Source organism: Mauremys reevesii, linkage group 4 (genome assembly GCF_016161935.1).
Source record: "Mauremys reevesii isolate NIE-2019 linkage group 4, ASM1616193v1, whole genome shotgun sequence".
In the NCBI taxonomy this organism is placed as follows: domain Eukaryota; kingdom Metazoa; phylum Chordata; order Testudines; family Geoemydidae; genus Mauremys; species Mauremys reevesii.
In genome coordinates this window covers 48,859,068-48,873,533 of record NC_052626.1, presented here as the reverse complement: position 1 = coordinate 48,873,533, position 14,466 = coordinate 48,859,068, and the positions used below count along the sequence as shown (strand labels likewise).

The window sequence follows — 14,466 nt, the reverse complement described above, 5'->3', positions numbered from 1 at the left end:
CAGGGCACCTGGGTTTAAAAAGGAATTCACTCCAGTCAGGTGAGGGTGAGCCAGAGGAGAAGGGAGCAAGAGGCGCGCTGCTGGAGGATTGAGGAGTACAAGCATTATCAGACACCAGGAGGAAGGTCCTGTGGTGAGGATAAAGAAGGTGTTTGGAGGAGGCCATGGGGAAGTAGCCCAGGGAAGTGTAGCTGTCATGCAGCTGTTACAGGAGGCACTATAGACAGCTGCAATCCACAGGGCCCTGGGCTGGAACCCAGAGTAGAGGGCGGGCCTAGGTTCCCCCCAAACCTCCCAACTCCTGACCAGACACAGGAGTTGACCCATACTGTGGGGAAGATCACTGAGGTGAGCAAATCTGCCAATAGCGCAGGACCCACCAAGGTAGAGGAGGAACTTTGTCACAAAAGATACAAGTGTGTGTCCACATATGACACAGGTATACTTTTATCGCATTTCCTTAAGGTTGGGGGAATATCAAGGCTGTGACTTTTCTCAACCTGCAATTTAAAAATTCTGATAAAAACCCACTGAGAAAAGAAAAATTAAGATTTTATTAAATGAAGCAAGCTGCATATTACGCAATTCACTTTGAAAGCATATTTATTCTTCAAACAAAAAAGGCACATGCAGGCCAAAGGAAAAAAGCTGGTTATTCTGTAAATAAAGACACAATAATTGAGTCCCCCAAACCAGTTAGGCCTACCGACCTCATGTATTTGCTCCTAAATAACCATCTACATCTACCAGCTTAGGGCCTGGGCTTGCAACTGGATCCATGCAGACAACTCTTCAACTCCTCAAGTCAATGGGGTTCCTTAAGAACATTTTTAAAAACATCACTTTGAGGATACACTATTTGAAAGTTGTGGTATCCTAAACAAGAATCTTTAGCAGTTACTTAATAAATAAATAAATAAACAATAAATCAAGTCAGCAGGAGATCCAATCAGAAAATGTTGCTGAAAAAACAAAACAAACTCACAAAAATATATCTTCCAAACAGCTCTAGGTCACAGTGTCATTCTAAATACGTTCTTTCTACCATGAGCTGTCAAGTTCATTTTATAGTTATAACATCCTTGCAGAATCATAAAGATTTACTAACCAAGGCAGAAAATATAACTACCCATCATTCATTACCATAGCAAAGATGTTAGTGGAAAGATACTTTTCTTGTAAACATGGCAAGTAGAATTTTGCAAGGCTGAGTCAGAATATATTCTCAGAAGAAAAGTTCCTAGTGAATGGGCACCAGATTTATAAATTCCATAATAATGTCAATGTGCAGCGTTTACAGCATCAAATAAAAAAAAAATCAACAATAGTTCAGTTTCCAAAACCCGACATCTTACATCAGCAAAGTGAAATACATAACTTGTTTACATATAAAGAAAAAAGAACTGGTAAACTGAGGTCTGAGACATTTGGAGAAGTTACCTTTAGCAACTGACTCCTAAACAAGAACATCAGAATATTATTCATGCCAGGGTTTGACTAAGCCACAGATAAGGTAAAATTCAAGACAGGGCAGATAATGAGTCTCAACTTTGGACTTCCATCTGTGGTGGCAAACCCACTCGTGCTTTAAAAACATACCCATGCTGAAAAAAATACTCCAGATCTACCACCGATTACTGTCTTCCTACAGATGTGACTGTGTAACAAGGATAGCTGACATTAATGAACCACAATTTTCAATTACTAAGCAACAATGGCAATTTTATTATTTTTTTCACAGATGTTTCATTTGTTTTTAGCAGAAAAAATAACTATCCCTACCAATCTCCCATACTCAAATACTGAGATTTTAATCATGGCCCACTATTCCAAGAGTGATCACTGATTAATAATGGGAACTAGTAGACAGTGATTATTTTACAGTATTTACAAATTTCCTTTCAGACCTGCAGGTTTTCTACTTTATGAATAAAAAACAACATTTGATCACTCATTGCTGCCTTTCTCTGAGATGCTGACACTAATGACTTTTCATATTCAAGTAAGATTTGGGTGCCTAGACACTACATTCAGATAAAGATCTAGTAAATCATTAACAACTGCCTCTCCTTAGTAGTGAAAATTCAAAGCAAAGTGTAAGAGCTGCAGTTACTCATTCATAATAAATATTACCCTACACATAATATTCAATATTATTTTGTCTGAAAATAAAGTTCTGAAACATTTATGCAATAAATTTGGTATAAAAATAAATATTCAATCAATAAACTGATGGACTCTCCCCTACATGCTTACTCCACATTCCAGACGTAATGAAAAATGGATGCTAACCTCAAACTAATCATATACTCTGTAAACTAGACAATCAAAATCAACTTAGCCAGGCTACCAAAAAACAAACAACCCTCCAAAATCAAAAAGCCACTCAAATTATCTAATAGCAAGTATCTGTTCATCAATGCAAGGTACTGGGGAAGTCCAAAGTAGCAATATTTTAACTAGTTTGCAGTAAAATTTTTCTTCTTAAAGCTTAAAGCTAACATTAATCTAAGAAATGTAACCAATATAATGGGTCTTCCGACCTCTGGCGTTTAGTCTGTGGTCATTAACAATTCTAATCAATTTTATTCCTGCAGAGTTGTTGTAAAAGTTCAATAGGATGATCGTTATTTTTTAGCCAACTGCACGACAAGACTATCAATACTTAAACCTAATTTAAGCACTTAAACATACCTATCTATAAAGTCTTTAAAACAGAAACACTGCTTCTATGTGACTTATCAAGTTTTTTCATTAAAATAAAAATTGGGTGGAGTGTGTTTGTACTCATCTTATGGGTCAAAATATGTGCTAACACACTGGACAATTTCATTGACGTTGCATGACTGTTAACTGACAGTAGATGCTGTCCCAAAATGTTTAACTATAATAATAATAATAATAGGAGATATACCAATCTCCTAGAACTGGAAGGGACCTTCAAAGGTCAAGTCCAGTCCCCTGCCTTCACTAGCAGGACCAATTTTTTGACCCGATCCCTAAGTGGCCCCCTCAAGGATTGAACTCACAACCCTGGGTTTAGCAGGCCAATGCTAAAACCACTGAGCTATCCCGCCCCCCACAAACTAAATGCATTAAAGCATCTATCCTAATTTTAGTGTCAAACATTATCTTCCAGACCAAAACCAAAACAGATTCAGAGTCCAATCATGTCCTCTCTGCACATACCGAACTCCTGCAGACTTCAAAGGGAGATTAGATTGCACAAGGAATACAGGACTGCATCCTTGGGTAAACCAAGACTGTGACATAATATAATATAAATAGGATTCAATCAGTTTAAATATTTAACAAAGGCTAGAATTCTAACACATCAATAAGAAGTAGCAAGAAGTCGATATTGCTGATTTAAATGACAAATACAACATCCTAGCTGCTAAAACAATTGGAAATTTAAACATTGGAAATTTAAGCAGACATATCCCAATGCTATACAAATTTTTGATGAGTCTAAACAAAGTCAAAGCAAACTCAGATTGCTCAAAATGGTATAACAACAATTACCCACCTTTGTACACAAAAAGCATTCAAGACAAAAAAAATCTGACTAAACACTAGCAATAAAGTAAAGCAAAACTAAATAAAGAATGACTGCAAGGAAAACTCTAAATATGTAGTTTTTATCCCAATGACTTCTCTTTCCTTAATATCACGTGGGAAGTGTCAATGTCATCAGCATTATGCTTTCTAACCAGTAATGATGTGCCTTTTCTCTGTAGACAAAACCTTAAAATTCTCACTGTACAGAACCACAAAACGTAATTACAGACTGCTGCTGCTATGGCTAGATATGCATTGGCCTGTCCAAGTATGGTCTGTTTTCAGAGCTTTGCGATTCATTCTTGCTCTCTCATTCTATGGCTAAATGGGTGAATTTAATGTATGATTCCACTCAATCAAAAAAATATAAGAAACTAGATTAAATGTTTATTAAATGTTAATATTTGGAATATTTCAGCATCAGGAGAAAAATCAAAACAGTATGAAATCAATTTTAAACAAAAAGTCATCTATATGGATTCTGAACATTTTTAAACATATCAGAGGCACCATATACTGAAAAAATTAATTCTTTTATGCTTTGTGTTGCTGAGTAGATACTTACACACATGCTTGATTTCATGCATGAGTAGTACTATGGTCATATGCATGAAGTTAAACACTCATGGAACTGTTTGCAGGATCAGGACCCAAGATTCTCAAATACTATATTTACTTTTACCAAAATCATTCAGGACATCACACCTCTAAGTTAAAGGTGCAGTATTCTAGGCTCCATCTGTACTGGGATATGATTGTTTCTCAGCAACTGGTCTGTGGACCAGCCACGGTCCCTGAGATTTCCCTGACAGAGTTTAGGAAGGCAGCAAGCTGGTCCCTGGTATCAAAAAGGTTGAGAAACACGATATACTGTCCAGCAATGGACTCCTGACAGATGCAGTCAATGGGACTCTGCAAGGTCCTGTTCTATCACGTCACAATGCAGGATCAGGACCCTAGTTAGTACTACGTGTCACTTGATTCTCTAGAAACTGAAAATAACTGCTTGATAAAGAAGATTCTAAAACAGCTAAAAACAGATGTAACTGTACACAGATTTCAAATGTTGGCACAATGGCTACATACACTAGCCAATTATCCAAATATTTTATTGGCCCTAAAGCAAATATTTAATTTGGAATTCAAACACAAGTATACAAAATATCTCTAGACTTAACATTGTAGCAATGAATTAACACAGTTCTCTTTCTTTTCTTTGAGATTTAACTATCAATTAATAAATTAAAAACTGGAACAATCTGGCTTCAACATTCAACTTATTTCTGAAGTGATTAAATACAACTCATTATAAAATACTTAAACATGACATATAACAGAAGAAAGACAAATATCTCCTGACTGTTTATATCTATCTTTATGAAAACGGCAAGACCATTTTTGCCACAGGTTCAGCATTTACAACCTAAAAGATCTCAATAACCAAAAGCATTTTAATCCCCATTAAAAATAAAATCTACACTTTGACACTTTCTAATCCCTTCCTGCACATCACAATCCTATTACCTGCCCCCGTCCCCTACCAATCGCAACACTGTAGACTTGACTACACTAGGATTTTAGGATTTTCCCCTCTTCTCCAAAATTCATACTATCACCAAACAGGTAGAGCTCCACAAACTGAAGAAATATTAGGAGCCCTTGTACAGACAAAACTCTGGCATCACTTAGACCTGCCCTGGGCAAGACTGGACAAGCTTTTCAAAATGCCAACAGCTGCAGGAGCCTTGTCTACACTAGCACTTCCAATGCTGCTATCCCCAGTGGCATATTTTTTACAAGACAAAATAAATGCTCCCAAACCCTAGCATACTCACAGCATGGGGTCGTTTGTCTTCTGCAGCGCCTGTTATCTTTAACAGCCTACTGTTAAAGGCATCAACCTCATCTACTCTACATTCCATTTCAATATCAGTTAAAAACCTATTCTTTTTTTGCCAATACCTCTTTCCTTCTCTAGCCCTCTGTATTACTTACCCACACAAAGCATTTTGGGATTAAGTACACATGAAAGTAAGAATAGAAAATAAAGTGGCACGGTCTCTCTCGTGAAATGACACTTCTATCTTCCTCCCTTTAGTGAAACTAATCCAGAAAAAGCTCAGAAACCCCAGGAAACTATCCAGCGAAGAATTAGATTTATTTCATTTTCTTTCTGCTCTGTGGTTAGAATTACACACATACAGAGATGACTATCTATCAAGTCAGTCTAAGCAGTCTTATCAGCAGCAACTACAAGGGGAAGAGGAGTTAGGTTTATTTCTCTCTGCTTTTTGCTGTTGATCAATATGGTTGTTGACGAGACAGACCATCAGACTGCTTAGGTTCTTTTGTGTAGCGCAGCACGGCTCTGGGCATGTAAATTCCCAATCCCAGCAAGACAGACACTTTCCCCAAATATCAGAGGGGTAGCCGTTTTAGTCTGGATCTGTAAAAGCAGCAAAGAATCCTGTGGCACCTTATAGACTAACAGACGTTTTGGAGCATGAGCTTTCGTGGGTGAATACCCACTTCATCAGATCACCCACGAAAGCTCATGCTCCAAAACGTCTGTTAGTCTATAAGGTGCCACAGGATTCTTTGCTGCTTTTACTTTCCCCAAAGAAATACATAAGCTAGCTCTGCCATTCTTGTCCCTTTCTCTGACATGGGTGTGGAGGTCAAGCATGACCTCACCTCCTCCATTTATCACCCCCTGAGCTTGGAAAGAAAGAGTAGGTAAAAGGTCTAGAAAAAAGCTCCTGGACCCTCTTCATCGCCCTCACCTTTATAGAGGTTCCTGACAGGATCTGATCTCTCTTTGAAGTCCAGACATCCTTCTACTTTTCTGGGCCAAGGAAACCTGGCAGGAGTTCAACATGCTTTTTTAGCATCACCTCACCCCTCCAGACCAAGAACCACCAGCTGCATCTCACAACAGGTCCCACCCTCTTCAACTCCAACCCCAGCCCATGAGGGTGGGGGTGGAGGTGGGGGGGGGGGCAGAGTTCCTGCCCCCTTCAGCCACCCATACCAAATGGGCAGAGGCAGGCACAATTCCTACCCCCTTCAATCCCCCCCATGCCCCAGCCTGTGGTGGATGGGGGCTGGCAAAGCTCCTGCCCACTTCAGCCCCCCATACCTCAGCCTATGCGGAGAGGAGCTGCCCCCTTCAGTCCCCCATACCCCAGCCTGGAGGGGAGGGGCTGGCAGAGCTCCTGCTCCCTTCAGACCCCCAAACTCCACCCTGGGGGATGGGGCTGACAGAACTCCTGCCCCCTTCGCCCCCCCCCCCAATACTCCAGCCTAGGGGGGAGGGGCTGGCAGAGCTCCTGCCCCCTTCAGCCCCCCCATACTCCAGCCTGGGGGGAGGGGCTGGCAGGGCAGAGCTCCCCCCGGGTCGGGTTACCTGGCCCGCACGGAGCTAGCCGGCGAGTCTCCCGTTCCGGATCCGCAGGGCGAGGTGCTGCCGGGAAAAGCCGCTGCTCCGGCCGGCTTCCTCCAGCACCAGAGGCGACGCTAACCCCGGGGCCGAGCTACCGCTGCCGCCCCAGGCTGCAGGGAGGCGGGAGGGAGGCGCGGCTCAGGGCCGTGCAATCGGGTCTGGAGCCATCGAGCGGCCGCTGTGGCAGGCGCGGCCTCGCTACTCCGCGGCAGCGCCTGGTGGGGGGAGCTGCCGGGGCTCCGCCCCCTCCCCGCCAGAGGGCTCAGCGCCGCGCCGGGCTGCAGCCAGCGCCTGCTGGCGGACGCGGGCCTTGGCATCATCCCCGCTGGACCCCTGCAGCGTAGCACCCCGGCCACTGGCCTCCGCACGGCCCCAGCCCGGCCGCATGAAAGCGGGGGCGGCCCTGGGGTGGAAGTGTGCGAGTCCTGCCGGCGGACTGAGGGGGACAGCGACGCCCTGGTGAGGCGTGGCCCGATCCCCGGGGCCAAGGCTCTGGTACCATGAGGATGCCATAGTTACAAGTCAGTAGCTGCTTTACAAATACAATGTCACTTTAATTTTACTTACTCTGGTGAGTTTTAACCCGCCCGATCCTTCTGTTATGAGGCGGAGACAGTCCTACTGTCTAATACAATGTCTAATGCACCTAGTGTACAACAACGGGTTGTTTAAAAGAGGAGGTTTTGTAGTATATAAGTGGTGGCATTGGGACAGAATTATATTTGGTATGGCTGGGAACAGCCTGGGGTAGAGACACATAGAGCAGTTTGCTTAAGGGAGTGACAGGAGGTGTTTCTGTACAGGTTTCATTTTACAAGCACCTGTGAGATGCAGCTACTTTGGGGATGTAGAGTGTCCTACAACTGGCACATAGCGGACTGCAAATAGTGTAGGGAAAGGAACAAACACGACCTTGTTGTCAGGGTCTTATTTCAAAACCCCATCATATTAACTACTTGATACTCAATTTAGCTACCTCAAAATGCTGAAGACTTCAGGTTTCAGAGTAGTAGCCGTGTTAGTCTGTATCCGCAAAAAGAATAGGAGTACTTGTGGCACCTTAGAGACTAACAAATTTATTGTAGCATAAGCTTTCATGGGCTACAGCTCACTTCGGATGCATGTAGTGGAAAATACAGAAGGAAGATATATATATACACAGGGAACATGAAACAATGGGTGTTACCATACACATTATAAGGAGAATGATCAGTTAGGTGAGCTGTTGTCAGCAGTAGAGAAAAATTACTGTTTGTAGTTGTAATGAAAATGGCCCATTTCCAGCACTTGACATAAGGAGATATAAGGAACTGGTGGTGGGGGGGAAGAGAAGATAAGCATGGGGAAATAGTTTTACTTTGTGTAATGGCCCATCCACTCCCAGTCTTTATTCAAACCTAATTTAATGGTGTCCAATTTGCAAATTAATTCCAATTCAGCAGTCTCTCATTGCAGTCTGTTTTTGAAGTTTTTTTGTTGTAATATTGCGACTTTTAGGTCTGTAATTGAGTGGCCAGGGAGGCTGAAGTGTTCTCCAACTGGAGAATACTACGTACAGGGCCGGCTCCAGAGCCCAGCGGGGCAAGCACCCGCCTGGGGCGGCCCTTTCCCGGGGGGGCGGCAGGCTGGGCCGGTGGACCTGCCGCAGTCATGCCTGCGGGAGGTCCACCGGAGCCCCGGGAGCAGCGGACCTCCCGCGGGCATGACTGTGGAGGGGACGCTCGGCCGGCGGCTCCAGTGGACCTCCCGCAGGCATGACTGCGGACGGTTCGCTGGTCCCGCAGCTCGGCTGGACCTCCCGCAGGCATGCCTGCGGCAGCTCAACCGGAGCCGCCGGACCAGCGAACCGCCCGCAGCTGTGGGAGGTCCAGCCGAGCGACCAGCGGACCCTCCGCAGTCATGCCCGCGGGAGGTCCGCTGCTCCCGCGGCTCGGGGGCGCCTCCCGGGCATGACTGCTTGGGGCGGCCGAATTTGTAGAGCCGCCCCTGACTACGTAAAAGAATAAATGGACACAAATCGGACGTCAAGAATTATAACATTCAAAAACCAGTTGGAGAACTACTGTGATAAACTTGATTTGACACTGCAGTTACATTAGAGTACCTCTAGCTGTGGAAAAGGGAGTGTTAGCTACCACAGGTATTTGCCAATCAGTTAGCACTAGTGTAAGGTTTGGAAGTATACAGTCAGTGCTGTTGTTAGAGAGGTGTCACATAGCATATGGCAATGTATGCATGGCATAAGTGTGAGATCAAGGTGGCCAATGTGCCAAAGGTCATTCAGAGATTTAAATAACTGGGATTCCCAAATCCTGCAGAATGGTGCCTATGTGCTCATTCTGTTTCTCACAATAAACTAACAGTGAATTAACAGAAAAGGGTACTACTCAGTGGATCACTGTTGCAGATTTCTGGAGTTGTACATAGAGCGGCCAGGCAAAGTAGATGATGCCAGAAGTTTTAAGAAATCTGGACTTCTAAGGAGTAGGCAGAGGGAACTCTATTTCTAGCATTGCTGTCTCTATCTCCACTTGATGTTGGGTGACCTTGCCTATCATCTTTTGCAGTTGGTAATGAAACAATTTCCAGATTACACAAACCTGTTCTAAGCAGGTGAAGACAGGGTCAGAGTGAAATGTGTTTCTGCGAGACTGTCTGAAAAATAGAGATAGGTCTATTAACCCCAATCCAAGTTCAGCGCCTAATGTAACTTTTATAATATTTGCCTATTGCATAATGTATGTGAAAGCAAAGGTAAAGTCTTCCACAACCAGCAAGAAAAGGGAGCTGCAACACTTGGAGCAGCCTAAGGATGGAAAGAAAACTATTGCATCTGAAGACATTAAATCCCACACTATGGTCTGTGCATTGCTCAGTTTAGAAAGTGTTTTGTGAGCACATTTTCAAACTAAGTCATAAGGACATGATTTGGAATTATTGGATGAAATTCAGTGTCCTGTGTTAGATTGCAGGCCAGATCAGATGCTCAGAATGATTCTGGCTTTATAATCTATGAAAGGGAGGTGGGGAATTACTAAATATTACCTTTGGGGAAACTAAGATATGGCACCTCAGTACAGAAAAGCATTACTCGGGTTTTTGTCTAGGCACAGAATAAGAGTTGTTTAAAATGGTGTAGTGATATCTGTTTGAAAGGAATATATTAATGGCAGAGAAATAGACATCTAGATTTGAAAAAAATCAATGTATTTGTCACTTTATAAATAGTTTATTTCAATAAATGGCTCATAAAGCAATAGATGTAGCAGTAGAAATGAGCTCACCAACCAGCAGCTATTGACCTTTGAGACTGTTAGAAACAGAAGACGGTAGAAGGGAATTCCTGCAAGCAGGAAATAGTACCCTGGGAGAAATAAACAAAATGGCAACAACCCACACAAATGTAAGTTTTTGTAGGCATGAGGTGACAAATTCTATTCCGACTTACATGCCCTGGAGCCATACTGAAGTCATACTGAGCAGTACCAGCGGGTTTACAATGGCACCACAGGCGCCCTGGGGCCGGGCCCATGCTCAACAGGGGCCCGTCAGCCGGCCAGGCGCTGCAGTTCACTTGCGCTGCCATCCGAGGGGCCACTGCAGGCTGGCTCCTCTCCTCTCCACCCCATCCCTTGTGCTCCGCTCAGCTGTCCGGTCAGCCCAGGTATCTCTGCCCCATCCCCTCCGCCCACTTGCTCCTCCACTGTCTGGGAGGCTCTCTGGAGTCACGTCCCACAGGGGTCTGCCTGCCCCCTCCCCAGTGTGGCCCCGGCTCGTCTTGCTCAGACTGCCACCTCCTGAGGCTGAGCTGCCTGGGACCAGTGCAGGGGGGCTCGTCTGGGCCCCAGGCAAGGAGGTTCTGAGGGAGCCCGGCCCAGGCAGGCCCCTCCGTTCCCACTCTGATCTCCCACCGACCCCAGCTGTGATGCTGGCTCAGCCCAGGGAAGGCAAATAGCCCCTGCCCAGCAGGCCGGTGAGTGTGGCTGGGGGACAGGCAGGGTGGGGGGAGTGGGTCTCTGGGGCGCTGGGCAGTGGTGGTCTGCGTGGGGCACTCCTGGGCCCCAGGGGGAATTAAAACAGCCCACGTCCCCCTCCTGCAGTGTTCTTTGCTTCCCTGCAGAAAGTGAAGGAGAAACGGGGGTGTGTGATTGGAAATGTTCATGGCATGGCATGCCCCCCCCCCCAAATAGAGGCGAGGGGTGGGGGCCACATGGGGTGCAAGGTCACATGCCACTTCCCTCCCTCCCCTCATTTCTGTGAACGCAGAGTTGCTGCGCAGCCCCCCTGAAAAAAGGAGGTGCTGCTCAGCTCCCTGGACTTTCCAGCTGGATACCACCTTCTGGGTCCTAGTGCTGGTTGAGCTCCCTTCTGTGTGCTGGGAGCCATCCTTCATTTTGTACAACAATGAGTTGTGGGGTGGGGCAGGCCAGGGCAGGGAGAAAGAGGCAGTGGGGAAAGAAGGGGGTGGGATGGGGAGGAAATGGAGCAATGGGAAAGAGGCATGGGATGGGGAAGAGAAGAAGATAGGGGAAGCGGAGGCAGAGGGAAAGAGGCAGTTTGGGAAGGAAGGGGGTAGGATGGGGAGGAGATGGTGTGGTGGAGAAGGGGCATGGGATGGGGAAGAGAAAGGGATAGGGGAAGTGGGGGCCCAGCATGCAGATCCCCTTGGCAGCAGTTGGGGCTCCCCTGTTAAGCAGGCCCATCAAACCCTCACTCTGACAAGCTCCACCTCCCCTGCATCTGTACTATCCCGATAAGGCCCCCAAACACCGTCCCCACTGAACCCCAACCACCTACACCTAGACCCCCATCCAAATGAACTGCCCCCACTGAGTTCCAACCACTTTCACTTGGTCCCCCCTGCAGACTCCCATTGCCCCTGCACCTGGAACCTCCCTGTGCATCCAGATCCCCCACTGAGCTGCCTGCACCCAGACTGTCCGACACAGAACCCTCTTAACCCCGCCCGCCCAACCAATTGCCGCCTCCCCACCACTACACGTTGTTGACTTACATCGGTCATAGCGCTCTTCAACCACTGTGCTCCAACTTGGTTGGTGCTCTCTGCGCCCACCCCGTAAGTGCCATCATGTCATTGGTCAAGGCCAAGGGATGTCCAGGGAGTGGGATTTGGTGGGGCTCTGTTCTGAATGGCAGCATGGTAAGGGGGCCTGGCCGGGCCAGGGGGGTTGAATATGGGCCAGAGGGTCTCAGAGGCAGTCAGGGGATGGGGAATGGGGGTGTTAGGGCGTGGGGGCCCCAGGGGGCCTGTCAGGGCAGGGGGGTGGCTAGTCCCAGGAGGCAGTCAGGGGGACTGGATAGTTGGTGGGGTCCTGGGGGTGATTAGGGGGTGGGGGGGTCTCTGGAGGGGGTGGTCAGGGGACAAGGAGCAGGGGGTTTGGATGGGTTGGGGGTTCTAGGGGGGGGCCTGTCAGGGCAGGGGTGTGGAGAGGGGTCGAGGCAGGCAGGGAGAGTTGGATGGGTCAGGAGTTCTGGAGGTCCTGTTGGGGTGGGGAGAAGTTGGATAGGTGTGGGAGTCGCGGGGGTCTATCTGGTGGTGGGGGTGTGGATAAGGGTTGGGGCAGTCAGGAGACAGGTAGGGTCCTAGGGAGGCAGTTACAGTGGGGGGGTCTTAGGAGGGGGCAGTCAGAGGGCAAGGAGCAGGGTAGGTTGAGGGTTCTGAGGGGGGCAATCAGGGGGCAGGGCTCCCTGGGTCCACACCCTAATGAAATGTGCTGCACATGCCTATGGTTGTACTTTTGTTAATCTCCAACCTCATCCTTTCTCAGAAATATTTTAAATATAGTAAAATAACTCATAAGCTTCAAAAGATTCTCTGAAGATATTAAGGGCATGAAAACCTACAGATTCTCTATTAGAAAACACATAAAAGGATCAATTCCTGAGATGTATTGGCTACCAGCAATTCCTTGAGTGAGTGAAAACTGCTACTCCTCAGCACTTTTCAGGAGTTGGCCTAAAACAGAGGAGGGTGTGAAAAACAAAGTTTTTCCAAGTGGATAGAATTTTAATGAATTTGCACAAATTATTCACACAAGAATAATCTCTCTTATATAGGATTTTTACGAGGAATTTAAATGAGTCATTGTGTCTGTTATAAACAGATAGTGAATTATTAATGAGTAAACACGTAATCTGGGACTGTGTTAATACACAAATGTTTCCAAATGATTTATGTGCATAGTTCCATTTCCTTTTGAATTGCAAAAAAATAATTGCCAGGAAATAGACATCCCTAAGCACTTTGTAATTACCACCAAATGTATAGTTTGACAAATCTGAAATAATCCTATCAATCTCCTGTATTTAAAAATGAACCGTATATCTATGGAGAAAATTTAGATTGTTGTGTTGGTGTAGTTTGAGCCTGGAGACTACTAATGTGCATTAAAGTATATTTGATTTGAATCTAAACTAAAAGCAAGTCAAATATTTTCAGATATTGGACCATGATTCAGGATTTCATAAGGAATGCATCAGAATAGAATACAGCTCATTGTGTTGCATAGGAAATGCCATACTGGATCAGAGATGTGGCCTCCTAGTCAAATATCCTGTCCCCACAGTGGTCTGAACTAGATGATTTCTGAGGAAGGTGTAAGAAACTCCACAGTGAAATAAATCAAGGTGGAGTAATCTGCCCCCCATGAAGGTGTCAGTCTAACCCCATGATAGTTAGAGAGTGACATAAATCCTGAGGCATGAAGTTTTATATCCTTTCCAGATCTCTTTTCACACATATAATTGTGGATATTCTTGATATCCTTATAATTTTCCAATTTTGCTAAATTGTTTGCCTCAACATGTGCCAGTAAGTTCCACACTTTAATCACAGATTGAGTGAAATTTTTTTTTTATCAGTTTTGAATTTGCTACCTAATTTAATTGAATGCCCCTTGGTTCCATTGTCCATGGCTCATAACACAAAGACGCTTCCAATCTACTTTCTATACACTGTTAATTATTTATCATATTTAGTATAGCAGTACCTAGAGGCCAACCAAGAATGAGGCTCTAGTATGCTGGTACTGTACATAAAATAAGAGCCAGTCCCTGTCCCGCAGCATTTACAATTTAACAGACAAGATGGAAAAAGGTAGGAGGGAAGGGATTCAACACACAGGCCTGCTAAGCAATGTGATGGCTGCAGATGTCACGTTAATTCCAGATTTTTTATTTTTGCTTTGTTATTTAACTCCTTTCCATTGAGTTATATTAGGAGAGGATTAGCTACATGGGAAGAAAAAGGAAGCAATCAGCACAGGGCAGAGAATGCTCACAGTGAAAACTCCAATAAGCAGCTTGATGACATCATCAGTGTCCTTTGGTCCCTGCTTGAGCTGCTTTCTGCAGCTGCTTTGATGGCTTCATTCCTTGGCTGTTTGTTCCCTGCAGTTTCTTTCCAAAAAGGTACCTGACTGGAGGTAGGGATGTGCCGTATG

The 14,466-nt window shown here is 45.4% G+C and overlaps 1 protein-coding gene and 1 long non-coding RNA gene across 6 annotated transcripts in view; one reads left to right on the top strand and one right to left on the bottom strand.

Moving 5' to 3' along the window:
- The window catches only part of HEATR5A (HEAT repeat containing 5A), a 134,702-nt gene extending 127,590 nt beyond the window's left edge, over positions 1-7,112 (bottom strand). For 4 of the 5 annotated variants that reach the window (XM_039535386.1, XM_039535388.1, XM_039535389.1 and 1 more), the window contains exons 1-2: positions 6,968-7,112; positions 6,345-6,421 (exon numbers count right to left, since the gene is read on the bottom strand). The gene's annotated coding sequence lies outside the window, so the exon portion shown is untranslated. The remainder of the gene's footprint in view (positions 1-6,344; positions 6,422-6,967) is intronic. The other variant, XM_039535387.1, reaches the window with a different exon arrangement.
- A 92-nt stretch (positions 7,113-7,204) lies between these two features.
- LOC120403774 overlaps positions 7,205-14,466 on the top strand; it is a 48,573-nt gene continuing 41,311 nt past the window's right edge. The window contains exon 1 of the long non-coding RNA XR_005597718.1: positions 7,205-7,524. This is a non-coding gene — a long non-coding RNA (uncharacterized LOC120403774). The remainder of the gene's footprint in view (positions 7,525-14,466) is intronic.